The following is a 17,996-nucleotide window of genomic DNA, read 5'->3' as shown; positions in this document are numbered from 1 at the left end:
AATCTGATAGCGGCCAACTTCTCTGGTTTTCTGGACGTAGCGACTATTTTTGTGTTTGCCTCCTACGGTGACTCTTTCATAACAGTGCAGCTACATAAAGATGAGGAAGTTCTGGCTGCTCCAACTGTAAATGAATGAACAAAAAAAATGTATTAGAGATGAGCAGGATGCACAGATGACCATGATGATTCAATGATTCATCGCACAGGCGCACGTGAGACCGGACAGAGAGAGGGTGATACCATACTGCGCAGGCGCCGTTAATGGTGTCGGCGTACTTCAACTCACCACCTCTGTTCATCATGCAGGGGCGAGTTCGCGCAGCGTGATATGATGATCGATCAAAGGAAAGACGATGGAACACTGTGCAAGCGTAGTTCGTGATGTCTGGTCGTCCTTCAGCTCACCACCTCTAATCATCACGCAGGCATGATAAATTACCGCGCATGCGCCAGATCAGATGGCCACTCGGGCTCCTATCAAACCCGCCCCCTGTCTTATTTGAGCAATTTATCTGCAAGACTTAACCCTAAATGTACCTAGGTCACCTAATACATGAAAAAGGCACAGGGTCAAGAGAAGCCCCCAACCAAAAAGGGTTTAAATGCACAATACGCAAAGTGGAACTAAAGAAATTAACACTTGATTTAACGATCTCACCCAATATATATGTGGACAGGCCAGGATCAAAAAGACCCATCCACAAAGGGCTACAAAATTATGCTCAAGCAGATATAACTTCTATGTATATACAGATAAAAAAAAACATATGCATTACCACAAACATATGGCAAAAGAACACTTAACGCCAAAAAATCTTGCATTGGCGGTAACATAGTCAATATATGTAGTCGAGATTAATGGAGTAAACGTATCAGCAGCAATAGAAAGGCATAGCCCACTCCGCATAGCCACATTCACTATAATATCCCACATCATCCCGTCATCCAGAGCAACCGAACTACTACCCCTAATATCCCACATCATCCCGTCAGCCAGAGCCACCGGACTACTACCCCTAATATCCCACATCATCCTGTCATCCAGAGCTACCGGACTACTACCCCTAATATCCCACATCATCCCGTCAGCCAGAGCCACCGGACTACTACCCCTAATATCCCACATCATCCCGTCAGCCAGAGCCACCGGACTACTACCCCTAATATTCCACATCATCCCGTCAGTCAGAGCCACCGGACTACTACCTCTAATATCCCACATCATCCCGGCAGCCAGAGCCACCGGACTACTACCCCTAATATCCCACATCATCCCGTCAGTCAGAGCCACCGGACTACTACCCCTAATATCCCACATCATCCCGTCAGTCAGAGCCACCGGACTACTACCCCTAATATCCCACATCATCCCGTCAGCCAGAGCCACCGGACTACTACCCCTAATATCCCACATCATCCCGTCAGTCAGAGCTACCGGACTACTACAACTAATATCCCACATCATTCCGTCAGCCAGAGCTACCGGACTAATACCCCTAATATCCCACATCATCCCGTCAGCCAGAGCCACCGGACTACTACCCCTAATATCCCACATCATCCCGTCAGCCAGAGCCACCGGACTACTACCCCTAATATCCCACATCATCCCGTCAGTCAGAGCTACCGGACTACTACCACTAATATCCCACATCATTCCGTCAGCCAGAGCTACCGGACTAATACCCCTAATATCCCACATCATCCCGTCAGCCAGACCCACCGGACTACTACCCCTAATATCCCACATCATCCCGTCAGCGAGAGCCACCGGACTACTACCCCTAATATCCCACATCATCCCGTCAGCCAGAGCCACCGGACTACTACCCCTAATATCCCACATCATCCCGTCAGCCAGAGCCACCGGACTAATACCCCTAATATCCCACATCATCCCGTCAGCCAGAGTCACCGGACTACTACCCCTAATATCCCACATCATCCCGTCAGCCAGAGCCACCGGTCTACTACCCCTAATATCCCACATCATCCCGTCAGCCAGAGCCACCGGACTAATACCCCTTATATCCCACATCATCCCGTCAGCCAGAGCCACCGGACTACTACCCCTAATATCCCACATCATCCCGTCAGCCAGAGCCACCGGACTACTACCACTAATATCCCACATCATCCCGTCAGCCAGAGCCACCGGACTACTACCACTAATATCCCACATCATCCCATCAGCCAGAGCCACCGGACTACTACCCCTAATATCCCACATCATCCCATCAGCCAGAGCCACCGGACTACTACCCCTAATATCCCACATCATCCCGTCAGCCAGAGCTACCGGACTACTACCCCTAATATCCCACACCATCCCGTCAGCCAGAGCTACCGGACTACTACCACTAATATCCCACATCATCCCGTCAGCCAGAGCCACCGGACTACTACCCCTAATATCCCACATCATCCCATCAGCCAGAGCCACCGGACAACTACCCCTAATATCCCACATCATCCCGTCAGCCAGAGCTACCGGACTACTACCACTAATATCCCACATCATCCCGTCAGCCAGAGCCACCAGACTACTACCCCTAATATCCCACATCATTCCGTCAGCCAGAGCTACTGGACTACTACCCCTAATATCCCACATCATCCCGTCAGCCAGAGCTACCGGACTACTACCCCTAATATCCCACATCATCCCGTCAGCCAGAGCTACCGGACTACTACCCCTAATATCCCACATCATTCCGTCAGCCAGAGCCACCGGACTAATACCCCTAATATCCCACATCATCCCGTCAGCCAGAGCCACCGGACTACTACCCCTAATAGCCCACATCATCCCGTCAGCCAGAGCCACCGGACTACTACCCCTAATATCCCACATCATCCCGTCAGCCAGAGCCACCGGACTACTACCACTAATATCCCACATCATCCCGTCAGCCAGAGCCACCGGACTACTACCCCTAATATCCCACATCATCCCGTCAGCCAGAGCCACCGGACTACTACCACTAATATCCCACATCATCCCGTCAGCCAGAGCCACCGGACTACTACCCCTAATATCCCACATCATCCCGTCAGCCAGAGCCACCGGACTACTACCCCTAATATCCCACATCATCCCGTCAGCCAGAGCCACCGGACTACTACCACTAATATCCCACATCATCCCGTCAGCCAGAGCCACCGGACTACTACCACTAATATCCCACATCATCCCATCAGCCAGAGCCACCGGACTACTACCCCTAATATCCCACATCATCCCATCAGCCAGAGCCACCGGACTACTACCCCTAATATCCCACATCATCCCATCAGCCAGAGCCACCGGACTACTACCCCTAATATCCCACATCATCCCGTCAGCCAGAGCTACCGGACTACTACCCCTAATATCCCACATCATCCCGTCAGCCAGAGCCACCGGACTACTACCACTAATATCCCACATCATCCCGTCAGCCAGAGCCACCGGACTACTACCCCTAATATCCCACATCATCCCGTCAGCCAGAGCCACCGGACTACTACCCCTAATATCCCACATCATCCCGTCAGCCAGAGCCACCGGACTACTACCCCTAATATCCCACATCATCCCGTCAGCCAGAGCCACCGGACTACTACCCCTAATATCCCACATCATCCCGTCAGCCAGAGCCACCGGACTAATACCCCTAATATCCCACATCATCCCGTCAGCCAGAGTCACCGGACTACTACCCCTAATATCCCACATCATCCCGTCAGCCAGAGCCACCGGTCTACTACCCCTAATATCCCACATCATCCCGTCAGCCAGAGCCACCGGACTAATACCCCTTATATCCCACATCATCCCGTCAGCCAGAGCCACCGGACTACTACCCCTAATATCCCACATCATCCCGTCAGCCAGAGCCACCGGACTACTACCACTAATATCCCACATCATCCCGTCAGCCAGAGCCACCGGACTACTACCACTAATATCCCACATCATCCCATCAGCCAGAGCCACCGGACTACTACCCCTAATATCCCACATCATCCCATCAGCCAGAGCCACCGGACTACTACCCCTAATATCCCACATCATCCCGTCAGCCAGAGCTACCGGACTACTACCCCTAATATCCCACACCATCCCGTCAGCCAGAGCTACCGGACTACTACCACTAATATCCCACATCATCCCGTCAGCCAGAGCCACCGGACTACTACCCCTAATATCCCACATCATCCCATCAGCCAGAGCCACCGGACAACTACCCCTAATATCCCACATCATCCCGTCAGCCAGAGCTACCGGACTACTACCACTAATATCCCACATCATCCCGTCAGCCAGAGCCACCAGACTACTACCCCTAATATCCCACATCATTCCGTCAGCCAGAGCTACTGGACTACTACCCCTAATATCCCACATCATCCCGTCAGCCAGAGCTACCGGACTACTACCCCTAATATCCCACATCATCCCGTCAGCCAGAGCTACCGGACTACTACCCCTAATATCCCACATCATTCCGTCAGCCAGAGCCACCGGACTAATACCCCTAATATCCCACATCATCCCGTCAGCCAGAGCCACCGGACTACTACCCCTAATATCCCACATCATCCCGTCAGCCAGAGCCACCGGACTACTACCCCTAATATCCCACATCATCCCGTCAGCCAGAGCCACCGGACTACTACCACTAATATCCCACATCATCCCGTCAGCCAGAGCCACCGGACTACTACCCCTAATATCCCACATCATCCCGTCAGCCAGAGCCACCGGACTACTACCACTAATATCCCACATCATCCCGTCAGCCAGAGCCACCGGACTACTACCCCTAATATCCCACATCATCCCGTCAGCCAGAGCCACCGGACTACTACCCCTAATATCCCACATCATCCCGTCAGCCAGAGCCACCGGACTACTACCACTAATATCCCACATCATCCCGTCAGCCAGAGCCACCGGACTACTACCACTAATATCCCACATCATCCCATCAGCCAGAGCCACCGGACTACTACCCCTAATATCCCACATCATCCCATCAGCCAGAGCCACCGGACTACTACCCCTAATATCCCACATCATCCCATCAGCCAGAGCCACCGGACTACTACCCCTAATATCCCACATCATCCCGTCAGCCAGAGCTACCGGACTACTACCCCTAATATCCCACATCATCCCGTCAGCCAGAGCCACCGGACTACTACCACTAATATCCCACATCATCCCGTCAGCCAGAGCCACCGGACTACTACCCCTAATATCCCACATCATCCCGTCAGCCAGAGCCACCGGACTACTACCCCTAATATCCCACATCATCCCGTCAGCCAGAGCCACCGGACTACTACCCCTAATATCCCACATCATCCCGTCAGCCAGAGCCACCGGACTATGTTAAATATTAATAATTCGTTAAATATTTCTTATTACACCCAGTTCTGTAGAATGCTTTAGCTTACATGACATAGGCTATTTTTAAGCTTGGCTCATGGTAGAAATGTCAGCTCACTACATATTTAAGTTTAGCCTTGAGGTAAATGTCAAACTCCATATATGTAGAGACCACGTGCTTTAGGAGACGTATATAATTCATGGCTAACTGTAGAGGTCGCTCTTCTTCTTCCCTCACCATCATGAGACACAGACGCAAGATGACATAACTCAACAGCTGGTATGTTACTTTATTACGAAGAAGCCGAACTGAGAGACAGACGCCATTTGCCATGTGAGATCCCGGAGAGAAAGAAGAATACATGCTGCTTTGCTATGAACAATGGACAATATCTCTTTCACTTATTTTTATTCACCTGTTTTTCTGTAATAACCTTTCTTTGATGGAAGAATCCAAATAAACCACTATATTTTTATCTGGTAACTAGTCCTGAGTATTTTACAGGATATGCATTATTTTACATTGGAGAGCCAGCCAGATCTGAATTTTTGTACTTTTTTGCGGATTTCCCTCAACTTGCCCACACGGGGGATTGGACTTTGCTAACGTCAAATCATATGTGCAAGTTATCGGGAATTCCACTACTTACAAGAATCACACAGAACCTAGAAGTAAGAATTGCCAGATAGATTGAGAAGTACTACAAGTGCCAAAGTGCCAGACGTGCTGAAACCAAGACAACAGGAACCCAGCGTTGTCCATCAAAGGAACAAGCTGAGACATTTCAAGGTAAGATAAAATGGATGTCATTAATTGTCTTGCTAAGCAGAGTAAATTGAAATTTAAGTCTGTAGACAATTCTAATTCAGAAGTTTTATGGTTAAGTTTATATGCCGAGTGTGAACTCGAGAATCAGAGGTTAGATTCTAAGTTTTTCAATAGAGAAAGAGAGAGATTAAAAAATATTCTACAGATGGTAGATATATTTCATAGATCTGTGTCAGAGAAATCTAAAAATGATTGTTGTGATGTTCCCGAGATTCACTGTAATGTGGAGAAACAGTTACAAGTAGCAGCTATTGAAGGTGACCTTGCAGACGTGGAACAAGATGGAGAAGTAGGAGGAGACTTCAGAACTGACGTAGAGGACGTACAAGGGAAAGACGTACCACTAAAAATAGACGACTCACAGGCCCAAATCCGAAGGAAAACTTTGATAAAGATATGCCAAATAATTCCTGCTTATGACAACAAAATAGATGTTTGTAGAAACTCTGAGATTTTTGAAAGTTGTTCTGATAAATTTGATTTATCTAACGAGGAGAAGAATCAGTTGTTCAAAATGTGGATCCCTGTAAATTTTGCTAGGAGATTGTCTTTAAAGTTATCTGGTGAAACACATGAGAATTTAACTGATAAAGACAGATTAAAAATTCTCATTTTTTGTTCATCAAATGAAAATCATCCAGATATTGATATTCTTCAAAAATTAAGAATTGGTCGGAAGGAATGTATTTTTACGTTCATGTCCATATATGAACGTTTGTACAAAATGCTGAGTGAGAATGTCAAAACACCGTCCCTCATAAGGAGTTTTGTAAGCAAATTTTGGTTTCTAAATCCTGCATCTCGTGTTATTGCGTCACAAAAAGATTCTTTGTTTGAATGTGCGCAATCCCTTGATTTTGCCAGAAAACACGAGAATCGTGAGAGGAAAGTAAATTGTGCTAATTTTGTAAAGACAGGCAGAGTAAAATCTTATCAGAAGCCTGTATTAGCAAAGCCTTCTAAAATGAGATTTCCCCAAAATCAAATCTACGAAGAAAGAAAAAGAAAATCACATGTTTGTTATAAGCCATATGGAATGATGCAAAGGAACACCGAAAAGACACAAATGGAATTAAGAAAAATGATGAGTTCTGATCTTCTTCCTGTAACCAAGATGGCCGAATTTAACAGACAGAAACAGGTGGTGAGTGACATCATGGCCTGTAAACTGAATACTCTGCTCCAAGAATCTATCAGCTTTAAAATGGCAAGAACCTTTCAGGATATTTTTTGCAGAGAAATAAGTATGGGTGTAGGAATTGGCTAGGAAAAAAGTAATATATATTGTGTAACAGTGTTATACAATTAGTGAGTTATAGAGTATAATCCTGTAGTTTTATGGTTTGTGGATATATACATAGTCATACAGTATATATAGAGTGTTTGTAGAAGTAGAAATAGTAGAACTGTATTTTTTAATGAAAATTAAAATCTACATCAGTAATAATATATAGAATATGAATATGATATTAACCTTATTTTTTATGTTTCCTTAGAATTTTCATTTCAAAGCAGGACTTAATCGGGAAAAATTCTCTTACAAGGATTTATGCCTTTATTTACACAGGAAGTTGCAATAATTGCATGATTTTATATCTAACCCTTAAAAGGAAATAACTAATTGCTTTTTAAAATGTTCTGGGTGTGTGCTTTACTGCATGGTTTGAATGACAACCACAGCAGGGGAATTTGAACCTTGTTCTAATAATACAAGTATACCAGTATACTATGTCCCTGTTCCTTAGGAAAATAATTTTTAAGGGGGTCTCAACTTTTGCAAACCAATGGAATTTTTTTTCCAGGCCTAAATGTCAAGTATAGCTATACAACATATATTTATGTCATGTGGAGGAATATTCAAAGAAATATTAAGAGACTAAATTGAAATAGTTTACAATGCATTGATAATTAGGATAATTTGGGTTAAAATACGTGTATTCATCACACCTTCATATGTGAGGTATTTGGTTTAAACTACACAGTCTGAGTGACAGTGACTGAGTGTATGAGCAGCTGCTGAGCGAGTAATGTGATATGTTTGTGAGGCCTCAGGATTCTGAATGAGGAAAGAAAAAAAAAACCCCAAAAGCTTTTATCTTTAGGAAATTATTAGAATATTAAGATACATAATGAAATATTATCTATACAACATATATTTCTATATTTCTATAGTAATTATTATTTTTTGATTTAGTTAATAGTGGATAAGTGCAAAGTGCAATCGCACATCAAAATGGTTTATGCAAATTAATTTTTCCAAAGGATAATTTTATGATATTCAAATTAATTTTAATGGTTACACATCTTCAGACAAATAATGGTATAAGCAAGTATAATATTTACACAATTTATAAATTAATTATTTTTAATTTTGGTTTTGATAAATGAATTATTTCATGAAACAATATTTTTTGGTATTAAGGGGGAAAATATGTTTTTGATCCTGACTACATCATCACATTTGATTAATACTTCTTCTTCACACATTTTAATAGGAAAAAATATTAATAAGGTACAATGGTATAAGTATTGGGTATAATAACAAGTATTATAAGGATTCATTTCTTTACACTAAGAGGAATTACATGCAAAGTTGCATAATTTGAATATTTTGGTAACACAAGTTTATGACAATTATGAAATAATCCAGATCATGGAAATATTAAGGGTATATGTTACTGAAGACATAACTACTCTGCATCAACATAAAGGCCTTATTCTTATTTTTATTTTTATTCTTATTTTTCATTATTTTTAATTCTTTCACCAATATTTAGTAAAGTAATATCTGCTGAGAATATTGCTTCATTAAATATAGCAATTATATGGTTCTATTACTAAGGAAAATGTTTCACTTCTGAGTTATATGCAACAATTCTTTTATTCATTCATTCGCTCACTCATATATTCTTATTTTGGTTCATGGCTTTACATTCCTACATATTATTAGTATAATGAATATATTCCTTATTAATAAAGATGATAACACTGGTTACATAAAACACAGTGACACCTATGGGTTGAAAAAGGTAATTACACCTATGACATAAAAAAATGTTCTATCACATGAAAAATGCGGATAATAATGTATTATCGTTTATTATTTCAAATATTGAAATCCATATATGGTACAAATTCTGATAATAATTATATGGATATTACTGATTGCTATGGTACGCTGTGATATTATGGGATAGGGAAATTACCAGATTTGGTATAGAATAGAGAATGAAGACTTCAAGCAAGATACTGAAATTACGTTAATAAAGACTTTTCATATTAAAATTGATTATTATCAGTTGCAAGAAGAAGAATGCCGCGATCCAGAAGTCCCAGAAGGTAACAAAGCTATGACTTCTCAGTAAGACTGTGTTAATTACAAGTGCAGTATCCACCACTGACAGTCACAATTAAAGTGTCTAACCTGACAACCAGAGGACGATGATCCTACGATGCTGATGTGAACTGTGTTATCACGTTCTTATCAAGTTCCAGAAGTTTTCAATCACCTGTAAAGCTTCGATGTAAAGCTGGTGAACAATGAAGGTAATTAACCCTGACATATGTCCTGTGCATTAGGACAAGGACTGGTTATGGTGCAATGTTTAGCAAGGAAGAGTCATTTTAACCCTTGCTTTGCTGACCAAAGACGTCACACCTGTTCAAAGACCAGTACCGATGGAGGATTCCAGAATATCCAAGGCGAGCCAATATAAGCCCAGGTTTTTAAAGATGACACTGCACAGATATTAAAGCTGCATAGACTTTGTTTTCGTATTAACATTTGAAATTATGGACTTTGATTTGATACACAACACAATTTCTATATGCTATAGAAAAACTGTGTTTTTAAAAGAACCAAGAAGAAGACAGAAGACATCAAAATGAAGACCAGATGACATCAGATGATGATGACTGGACCTGAGATGCTTCAATTTAGACTTAGGGAAGTATAATTATACATATTTTATATGAATATTGTTCACGGCTTACCATAACATGAATTCACATCAATTATGTCATTGAGTACTTATAACGGTAATCTAATATTATTATTATTATTATTATTATTATTATTATTGATATTAAATTATTTTGTCAAAGAAGAAGAAAAGAAGAAAAAAGATCGTTATATTTGAGGGTTCCAATTAATGTCTGTCTCCCTCAAAAGGGGGAATTGTTAAATATTAATAATTCGTTAAATATTTCTTATTACACCCAGTTCTGTAGAATGCTTTAGCTTACATGACATAGGCTATTTTTAAGCTTGGCTCATGGTAGAAATGTCAGCTCACTACATATTTAAGTTTAGCCTTGAGGTAAATGTCAAACTCCATATATGTAGAGACCACGTGCTTTAGGAGACGTATATAATTCATGGCTAACTGTAGAGGTCGCTCTTCTTCTTCCCTCACCATCATGAGACACAGACGCAAGATGACATAACTCAACAGCTGGTATGTTACTTTATTACGAAGAAGCCGAACTGAGAGACAGACGCCATTTGCCATGTGAGATCCCGGAGAGAAAGAAGAATACATGCTGCTTTGCTATGAACAATGGACAATATCTCTTTCACTTATTTTTATTCACCTGTTTTTCTGTAATAACCTTTCTTTGATGGAAGAATCCAAATAAACCACTATATTTTTATCTGGTAACTAGTCCTGAGTATTTTACAGGATATGCATTATTTTACACTCGTCATGACCACAATAACCTTCCACAGCCGGTTTCTGTAGTGTAGTGGTTATCACGTTAGCCTAACACGAGAAAGGTCCCCAGTTCGAAACTGGGCAGAAACACGCTGTTACCCTTTGGTATCCAAGCGTTTGACTTTCAGTTCTTGATCTCGATTGCTTGTTGTCACCACAGTAAGCGCTTGCATCCGGATTCTGTAGTGTAGCGGTTATCACATTCGCCTCACACGCGAAAGGTCCCCAGTTCGAAACTGGGCAGAAACACGCTGTTACCCTTTGGTATCCAAGCTTTTGACTTTCAGTTCTTGATCTCGATTGCTTGTTGTCACCACAGTAAGCGCTTGCATCCGGTTTCTGTAGTGTAGCGGTTATCATGTTTGCCTCACACGCGAAAGGGCCCCAGTTCGAAACTGGGCAGAACCACAGCTTTTTCTCTTGGAAAACGATCTTTTTGACTTTCAGTGCTTGTTCTTTATTGCTTGCAATGACCACAGCATTTTTTGGTTGTTTGAATCGGTTGGTTTCTGTAGTGTAGTGGTTATCACGTTCGCTTTACACGCGAAAGATCCTTAGTTCGAAACTGGGCAGGAACACAGCGTTCCTCTTGCAAACAAGCGCTTTTGACAATGAGTCCTTGATCTTTAATGCTTGCCATGACCACAGTAAACGCTCTTGTCTGGTTACTATAGTGCAGTGATTGTCCTGTTTGCCATCCTCCTGAAAGTTCCCTGTTTTGATCCCGGGCAGAAACATGTGGCTTTTCTTTATTTTGATCACAAACATATATTGTTGGCTTAATTAGCCTTAGTTAGCATATTCTATTGCTGGTTTAATGAGCATTACTTTTACCAATGTGATTATTTCTACCCGTTTTTGCTTTTGGCAAGCATGTGTGTTTTTGACAGTGTCTAAGTGTTCCTAATTCAAGTAACACCTGATAGGATCAAGGTGCGAAAGCAGGCATCTAGGTGCTTTTTCTTTTTGGCTTTTGGACAAAGGCATGAGAATGTTTTGTGGAGCATGGTTTTGTTTCCCTGTTTGTTCTTTTTCTCCAATAGCCTGACAAATGAAAGGTTCCTTTGTTGCAAAATGCACTTTGTCCTGTCTTCAGACATAGAGGAAGACCTCTTGACTTTGGCTGGATGTTTTTTTCTTTTTCAAGTTCATTTCAGCATGTTTAAACATCTTTACCTTCGCATGGAGTTTCTGAAGTGTCGTGGTTGTCACGTTCACCTCACTCGCGAACGGTCCCTAGTTCGAAACTGAGCAGAAACACGCTGTTACCCTTTGGTATCCAAGCTTTTGACTTTCAGTTCTTGATCTCGATTGCTTGTTGTCACCACAGTAAGCACTTGCATCCGGTTTCTGTAGTGTAGCGGTTATCACGTTCGCCTCACACGAGAAAGGTCCCCAGTTCGAAACTGGGCAGAAACACAGCTTTTTCTCTTGGAAAACGATCTTTTTGACTTTCAGTTCTTGTTCTTTATTGCTTGCCATGACCACAGCATTTTTTGTTTGTTTGAATTGCTTGGTTTCTGTCGTGTAGCGGTTATCACGTTCGCTATACACGCGAAAGGTCCTCATTTCGAAACTGGGCAGAAACACCGCGTTCCTCTTGCAAACTAGCGCTTTTGACAATGAGTGCTTGATCTTTAATGCTTGCCATGACCACAGTAAACGCTCTTGTCTGGTTACTGTAGTGTAGTGATTGTCCTGTTTGCCATCCTCCTGAAAGTTCCCTGTTTTGATCCCGGGCAGAAACATGTGGCTTTTCTTTATTTTGATCACAAACGTATATTGTTGGCTTAATTAGCATTAGTTAGCATATTCTATTGCTGGTTTAATGAGCATTACTTTTACCAATGTGATTATTTCTACCCGTTTTTGCTTTTGGCAAGCATGTGTGTTTTTGACAGTGTCTAAGTGTTCCTAATTCAAGTAACACCTGTTAGGATCAAGGTGCGAAAGCAGGCATCTAGGTGCTTTTTCTTTTTGGCTTTTGGACAAAGGCATGAGAATGTTTTGTGGAGCATGGTTTTGTTTCCCTGTTTGTTCTTTTTCTCCAATAGCCTGACAAATGAAAAGTTCCTGTGTTGCAAAATGCACTTTGTCCTGTCTTCAGACATAGAGGAAGACCTCTTGACTTTGGCTGGATGTTTTTTTCTTTTTCAAGTTCATTTCAGCATGTTTAAACATCTTTAGCTTTGCATGGAGTTTCTGAAGTGTAGTGGTTGTCACGTTCACCTCACACGCGAACGGTCCCCAGTTCGAAACTGGATAGAAGCATGACATTAGGCGTTGATATTAAAGCTTTTGACGTTGAGTCTTTGTTCTCGATGGCTTGTCATGACTACAGTAATCTTTCGCAGCCGGTTTCTGTAGTGTAGTGGTTATCACGTTCGCCTAACACGCGAAAGGTCCCCAGTTCGAAACTTGGCAGAAACACGCTGTTACCCTTTGGTATCCAAGCTTTTGACTTTCAGTTCTTGATCTCGATTGCTTGTTGTCACCACAGTAAGCGCTTGCATCCGGATTCTGTAGTGTAGCGGTTATCACATTAGCCTCACACGCGAAAAATCCCCAGTTCTAAACTGGGCAGAAACACAGCTTTTTCTCTTGGAAAACGATCTTTTTGACTTTCAGTGCTTGTTCTTTATTGCTTGCCATGACCACAGCATTTTTTGTTTGTTTGAATCGGTTGGTTTCTGTAGTGTAGCGGTTATCATGTTTGCTTTACACGCGACAGGTCCTCAGTTCGAAACTGGGCAGAAACACAGTGTTCCTCTTGCAAACTAGCGCTTTTGACAATGAGTGCTTGATCGTTAATGCTTGCAATAACCACAGTAAATGCTCTTGTCTGGTTACTGTAGTGTAGTGATTGTCCTGTTTGCCATCCTCCTGAAAGTTCCCTGTTTTGATCCCGTGCAGAAACATGTGGCTTTTCTTTATTTTGATCACAAACGTATATTGTTGGCTTAATTAGCCTTAGTTAGCATATTCTATTGCTGGTTTAATGAGCATTACTTTTACCAATGTGATGATTTCTACCCGTTTTTGCTTTTGGCAAGCATGTGTGTTTTTGACAGTGTCTAAGTGTTCCTAATTCAAGTAACACCTGATAGGATCAAGGTGCGAAAGCAGGCATCTAGGTGCTTTTTCTTTTTGGCTTTTGGACAAAGGCATGAGAATGTTTTGTGGAGCATGGTTTTGTTTCCCTGTTTGTTCTTTTTCTCCAATAGCCTGACAAATGAAAGGTTCCTGTGTTGCAAAATGCACTTTGTCCTGTCTTCAGACATAGAGGAAGACCTCTTGACTTTGGCTGGCTGTTTTTTTCTTTTTCAAGTTCATTTCAGCATGTTTAAACATCTTTAGCTTTGCATGGAGTTTCTTAAGTGTAGTGGTTGTCACGTTCACCTCACGCGCCAACGGTCCTCAGTTCGAAACTGGATAGAAGCATGACATTAGGCGTTGATATTAAAGCTTTTGACGTTGAGTCTTTGTTCTCGATGGCTCGTCATGACCACAGTAACCTTCCACAGCCGGTTTCTGTAGTGTAGTGGTTATCACGTTCGCCTAACACGCGAAAGGTCCCCACTTCGAAACTGGGCAGAAACACGCTGTTACCCTTTGGTATCCAAGCTTTTGACTTTCAGTTCTTGATCTCGATTGCTTGTTGTCACCACAGTAAGCGCTTGCATCCGGTTTCTGTAGTGTAGCGGTTATCACGTTCGCCTCACACGCGAAAGGTCCCCAGTTCGAAACTGGGCAGAAACACAGCTTTTTCTCTTGGAAAACGATATTTTTGACTTTCAGTGCTTGTTCTTTATTGCTTGCCGTGACCACAGCATTTTTTGTTTGTTTGAATTGGTTGGTTTCTGTAGTGTAGCGGTTATCACGTTCGCTTTACATGCGAAAAGTCCTCAGTTCGAAACTGTGCAGAAACACAGCGTTCCTCTTGCAAACTAGCGCTTTTGACAATGAGTGCTTGATCTTTAATGCTTGCCATGACCACAGTAAACGCTCTTGTCTGGTTACTATAGTGTAGTGATTGTCCTGTTTGCCATCCTCCTGAAAGTTCCCTGTTTTGATCCCGGGCAGAAACATGTGGCTTTTCTTTATTTTGATCACAAACGTATATTGTTGGCTTAATTAGCCTTAGTTAGCATATTCTATTGCTGGTTTAATGAGCATTACTTTTACCAATGTGATTATTTCTACCCGTTTTTGCTTTTGGCAAGCATGTGTGTTTTTGACAGTGTCTAAGTGTTCCTAATTCAAGTAACACCTGATAGGATCAAGGTGCGAAAGCAGGCATCTAGGTGCTTTTTCTTTTTGGCTTTTGGACAAAGGCATGAGAATGTTTTGTGGAGCATGGTTTTGTTTCCCTGTTTGTTCTTTTTCTCCAATAGCCTGACAAATGAAAGGTTCCTGTGTTGCAAAATGCACTTTGTCCTGTCTTCAGACATAGAGGAAGACCTCTTGACTTTGGCTGGCTGTTTTTTTCTTTTTCAAGTTCATTTCAGCACGTTTAAACATTTTTAGCTTTGCATGGAGTATCTGAAGTGTAGTGGTTGTCACGTTCATCTCACACGCGAATGGTCCCCAGTTCGAAACTGGATAGAAGCATGACATTAGGCGTTGATATTAAAGCTTTTGACGTTGAGTCTTTGCTCTCGATGGCTCGTCATGACCACAGTAACCTTCCGCAGCCGGTTTCTGTAGTGTAGTGGTTATCACGTTCGCCTAACACGTGAAAGGTCCCCAGTTCGAAACTGGGCAGAAACACGCTGTTACCCTTTGGTATCCAAGCTTTTGACTTTCAGTTCTTGATCTTGATTGCTTGTTGTCACCACAGTAAGCACTTGCATCCGGTTTCTGTAGTGTAGCGGTTATCACGTTTGCCTCACTCGCGAAAGGTTCCCAGTTCGAAACTGGGCAGAAACACAGCTTTTTCTCTTGGAAAACGATCTTTTTGACTTTCAGTGCTTGTTCTTTATTGCTTGCCATGACCACAGCATTTTTTGCTTGTTTGAATTGGTTGGTTTCTGTAGTGTAGCGGTTATCACGTTCGCTTTACACGCGAAAGGTCCTCAGTTCGAAACTGTGCAGAAACACAGCGTTCTTGTTGCAAACTAGCGCTTTTGACAATGAGTGCTTGATCTTTATTGCTTCCCATGACCACAGTAAACGCTCTTGTCTGGTTACTGTAGTGTAGTGATTGTCCTGTTTGCCATCCTCCTGAAAGTTCCCTGTTTTGATCCCGTGCAGAAACATGTGGCTTTTCTTTATTTTGATCACAAACGTATATTGTTGGCTTAATTAGCATTAGTTAGCATATTCTATTGCTGGTTTAATGAGCATTACTTTTACCAATGTGATTATTTCTACCCGTTTTTGCTTTTGGCAAGCATGTGTGTTTTTGACAGTGTCTAAGTGTTCCTAATTCAAGTAACACCTGATAGGATCAAGGTGCGAAAGCAGGCATCTAGGTGCTTTTTCTTTTTGGCTTTTGGACAAAGGCATGAGAATGTTTTGTGGAGCATGGTTTTGTTTCCCTGTTTGTTCTTTTTCTCCAATAGCCTGACAAATGAAAGGTTCCTGTGTTGCAAAATGCACTTTGTCCTGTCTTCAGACATAGAGGAAGACCTCTTGACTTTGGCTGGCTGTTTTTTTCTTTTTCAAGTTCATTTCAGCATGTTTAAACATCTTTAGCTTTGCATGGAGTTTCTTAAGTGTAGTGGTTGTCACGTTCACCTCACACGCGAAAGGTCCCCAGTTCGAAACTGGATAGAAGCATGACATTAGGCGTTGACATTAAAGCTTTTGATGTTGAGTCTTTGTTCTCGATGGCTCGTCATGACCACAGTAACCTTCCACAGCCGGTTTCTGTAGTGTAGTGGTTATCACGTTCGCCTAACACGCGAAAGGTCCCCACTTCGAAACTGGGCAGAAACACGCTGTTACCCTTTGGTATCCAAGCTTTTGACTTTCAGTTCTTGATCTCGATTGCTTGTTGTCACCACAGTAAGCGCTTGCATCCGGTTTCTGTAGTGTAGCGGTTATCACGTTCGCCTCACACGCGAAAGGTCCCCAGTTCGAAACTGGGCAGAAACACAGCTTTTTCTCTTGGAAAACGATATTTTTGACTTTCAGTGCTTGTTCTTTATTGCTTGCCGTGACCACAGCATTTTTTGTTTGTTTGAATTGGTTGGTTTCTGTAGTGTAGCGGTTATCACGTTCGCTTTACATGCGAAAGGTCCTCAGTTCGAAACTGTGCAGAAACACAGCGTTCCTCTTGCAAACTAGCGCTTTTGACAATGAGTGCTTGATCTTTAATGCTTGCCATGACCACAGTAAACGCTCTTGTCTGGTTACTATAGTGTAGTGATTGTCCTGTTTGCCATCCTCCTGAAAGTTCCCTGTTTTGATCCCGGGCAGAAACATGTGGCTTTTCTTTATTTTGATCACAAACGTATATTGTTGGCTTAATTAGCCTTAGTTAGCATATTCTATTGCTGGTTTAATGAGCATTACTTTTACCAATGTGATTATTTCTACCCGTTTTTGCTTTTGGCAAGCATGTGTGTTTTTGACAGTGTCTAAGTGTTCCTAATTCAAGTAACACCTGATAGGATCAAGGTGCGAAAGCAGGCATCTAGGTGCTTTTTCTTTTTGGCTTTTGGACAAAGGCATGAGAATGTTTTGTGGAGCATGGTTTTGTTTCCCTGTTTGTTCTTTTTCTCCAATAGCCTGACAAATGAAAGGTTCCTGTGTTGCAAAATGCACTTTGTCCTGTCTTCAGACATAGAGGAAGACCTCTTGACTTTGGCTGGCTGTTTTTTTCTTTTTCAAGTTCATTTCAGCATGTTTAAACATCTTTAGCTTTGCATGGAGTTTCTGAAGTGTAGTGGTTGTCACGTTCACCTCACACGCGAACGGTCCCCAGTTTGAAACTGGATAGAAGCATGACATTAGGCGTTGATATTAAAGCTTTTGAAGTTGAGTCTTTGTTCTCGATGGCTCGTCATGACCACAGTAACCTTCCGCAGCCGGTTTCTGTAGTCTAGTGGTTATCACGTTCGCCTAAC

General features: G+C 42.4%; 10 non-coding genes across 10 annotated transcripts; all 10 read left to right on the top strand.

The window, feature by feature from the left end:
- Positions 1–11,428: 11,428 nt before the first annotated feature.
- On the top strand, positions 11,429–11,501 carry TRNAV-UAC (transfer RNA valine (anticodon UAC)). Its single transcript has one exon. It is a non-coding gene; the product is annotated as a tRNA-Val (tRNA).
- A 1,779-nt stretch (positions 11,502–13,280) lies between these two features.
- Positions 13,281–13,353, top strand: TRNAV-AAC (transfer RNA valine (anticodon AAC)). The gene has a single exon. It is a non-coding gene; the product is annotated as a tRNA-Val (tRNA).
- A 1,097-nt stretch (positions 13,354–14,450) lies between these two features.
- TRNAV-AAC (transfer RNA valine (anticodon AAC)) lies at positions 14,451–14,523 on the top strand. Its single transcript has one exon. It is a non-coding gene; the product is annotated as a tRNA-Val (tRNA).
- An 86-nt stretch (positions 14,524–14,609) lies between these two features.
- Positions 14,610–14,682, top strand: TRNAV-CAC (transfer RNA valine (anticodon CAC)). The gene has a single exon. It is a non-coding gene; the product is annotated as a tRNA-Val (tRNA).
- A 97-nt stretch (positions 14,683–14,779) lies between these two features.
- On the top strand, positions 14,780–14,852 carry TRNAV-UAC (transfer RNA valine (anticodon UAC)). Its single transcript has one exon. It is a non-coding gene; the product is annotated as a tRNA-Val (tRNA).
- A 768-nt stretch (positions 14,853–15,620) lies between these two features.
- TRNAV-AAC (transfer RNA valine (anticodon AAC)) lies at positions 15,621–15,693 on the top strand. The gene has a single exon. It is a non-coding gene; the product is annotated as a tRNA-Val (tRNA).
- A 256-nt stretch (positions 15,694–15,949) lies between these two features.
- Positions 15,950–16,022, top strand: TRNAV-UAC (transfer RNA valine (anticodon UAC)). Its single transcript has one exon. It is a non-coding gene; the product is annotated as a tRNA-Val (tRNA).
- Positions 16,023–16,790: 768 nt separating this feature from the next.
- On the top strand, positions 16,791–16,863 carry TRNAV-AAC (transfer RNA valine (anticodon AAC)). Its single transcript has one exon. It is a non-coding gene; the product is annotated as a tRNA-Val (tRNA).
- An 86-nt stretch (positions 16,864–16,949) lies between these two features.
- On the top strand, positions 16,950–17,022 carry TRNAV-CAC (transfer RNA valine (anticodon CAC)). Its single transcript has one exon. It is a non-coding gene; the product is annotated as a tRNA-Val (tRNA).
- Positions 17,023–17,119: 97 nt separating this feature from the next.
- TRNAV-UAC (transfer RNA valine (anticodon UAC)) lies at positions 17,120–17,192 on the top strand. Its single transcript has one exon. It is a non-coding gene; the product is annotated as a tRNA-Val (tRNA).
- The last annotated feature ends 804 nt before the right edge of the window (positions 17,193–17,996 follow it).

Source organism: Dendrobates tinctorius, unplaced genomic scaffold, assembly GCF_039654945.1.
Source record: "Dendrobates tinctorius isolate UK_male_01 unplaced genomic scaffold, ASM3965494v1 ptg000251l, whole genome shotgun sequence".
NCBI lineage: Eukaryota > Metazoa > Chordata > Amphibia > Anura > Dendrobatidae > Dendrobates > Dendrobates tinctorius.
This window is presented reverse-complemented; position numbering and strand designations above follow the sequence as displayed.